The following is a 2,500-nucleotide window of genomic DNA, read 5'->3' as shown; positions in this document are numbered from 1 at the left end:
GCTTTGAGTTATTTCCCAGAGCTCAAATTTCTTTATTTAATTTAATATAAAATTCTTATAACTTGCCTGTTCATTTGAATTATCAAACTGTAGACAGCCTTCCGTTTAATGAAAAGACCATTAATTAGCTGTTGCTATTATTTAGTAACAAATCAGCCTGAATCCAGAAGACATACAACACAAAGCATTCCCTGGTTGAAAGTTCACTCATCTTTTAGATACACATCTCGCTAAAAAGTATTGCACGTTTCGTTTCTATATTTACGGTGATAAGGTTCCAACTGAAGGCCATTTGGTTGGTATGTTACTCAATATTTGTTTCCTCCCTGGCGTTTTATTTATCTTTCTTTCTCATCACTTGCTTCGAGTGCTTAATATATTTGAGACGTTGCGTGATGCAAAATTTCCCTTTTGTAGAACAACTAGAAAGATATATTTTCAACACGTAAATATTGTACTCTATATATATAAGATAAACTCCTTTAAGAGCAGAAAAAATGTGCTCTTAAAAGGATTTTATCGTATAAAGATACTGTTCAGTATTTATCCGTTGAAAATATATCTTTTAACTTGTCCTATAATACATTTCAACGCTTCAAAAACAAACTGATGTTTGTTAACAAATGACGTTTCCCGTTTGTGTCTGGTGGATGTCTTCAACTTACGAAATTCTGTGTTCTGTGAAGAAAATGTAAATAATGTAATAAACAATTCAATTATTGGATTGTAATGTGGGATTGAAACTTATTAGTTGAAAAATACAATTATTGTTTAAAAAAAGTCTATTGTGATTTTTACTATAATTATTTACATGATTACATTTAGTATTGTAATTATGTAAAAATGCAATATGAGTAATTTTTTATATTATTTAATTATATTACGTTCAATTAACTAATTAATCAAGATGATTCTTTTTTTGATTGATCTTCTTTTTTTCTTTTTGGCATTTGTACAATTGAAATGATTATTTTCCGTATTCTCAAACAACAGCAGAGCAAATGAAAAAATAAAAAAGAAAGAGTCAAAATTAAAACGCAAAATATTTCAATCCAAGTAACCTCACTGTTCTAGAAAAATATGATTACCTTCACAGCAAGTAATTTTTTGCTCATAAAAACGCCATTAGGTCAATCCTTAATTTGTATTAAGCATCTTGTAAGTAGGCCTTCCACAATGTAAATGGGAAATAAATTAGTATGTCAAGAGTGAGTAGAAAAAAGAAGAATAAGGTTAGGTCAAGAAGTCTGACGTTGCTGACAAGCATTGAGGTAGGCTCTGATGAAGCAGTCGGTTCCTGATTTGTCGCAGAGCCTTCCTATTCCTTTAAAGATATCAATTTATACCAGTTTCTGAAATTTTTCATGCGTATATTTGTTACTGCATCGATTTTTTTTTGCTGCGTTTCATTAGATTCTATGGAACTTAGTATTTGCATATAAACGCACACACACGTATATACACTAATATATATATATATATATATATATATATATATATATATATATATATATATATATATATATATATAAAGTATGCACAATGAAAAAAATACTTCAAAATAATACAGGTATGTAATTCACTTATTATTAAATAAAATGATGCAAATTCATTAACGTATATATAAATTATATATATGTGTGTGTGTGTGTGTGTGATTTATGTCATATAAAAAGTTAATGAAAGGAAACAATCCGAAAAAAACTCCCGCAAATTGTTTCAATCCCTGAAGATATGCAGCAATATATCGTTTATTACATCTGTAACAGTTAGAATGTTGATGATTTAAACATACATACTGTCAGACTGAAACATGTATAGGATTTTTTCGGATATTTTGGGGTTTTGTTCATCCGTTTCCTTTCATACATATTCTTATGGGTATCTTTTTTTCTTTACTTTGCATTACTTTTCCATTGTAATACGAATAAAATGAACCAAGCATCTATTATATTTTTTCCTCTACACTTTCTTTTATTGAATTTGTAATTTATGAGGTTGTTTATACATATATAGTCAGGAACTTTCTTTCAATACACTTGATAAAGCCAGTTGGTATCAGGATTGTTATTAACAATCCCTTACAGAAAAATTGCATCCTCAAATTGTGTATATAATATATATGTATAAATATACACACACACACACACACACACATATATATATATACACACACATATGTATGTATGCTTGTATATGTATGTGTGTGTGTATGCATGTATGTATGAACACATCTAACTATGCCTGTATATGTATTTATAGGTGTATATATTGATAGATAGACATATAGATATATAAACTAGATTCCAGAAAGTTTCAGACATTTTCTCATGAGTACGATCCTTTGATTTCAGTGCATTTGTTGTAATTCTCCACCCATTTTGTGAAGGCCCCATATAATAATGGTCACTGTGTCCAGGACCCATTTCACAGTCTCTTTCGTCTTCCCCTTCACCTTGAGAAACAGCAAAATGTCACAGGAATGGAGTCCTTGATTGTA

The sequence above is a fragment of the Octopus bimaculoides genome, chromosome 3 (assembly GCF_046866305.1).
Source record: "Octopus bimaculoides isolate indiv1 chromosome 3, ASM4686630v1, whole genome shotgun sequence".
NCBI lineage: Eukaryota > Metazoa > Mollusca > Cephalopoda > Octopoda > Octopodidae > Octopus > Octopus bimaculoides.
The sequence above is the reverse complement of the archived record's forward strand: the minus strand, read 5'-3'. Positions refer to the sequence as shown.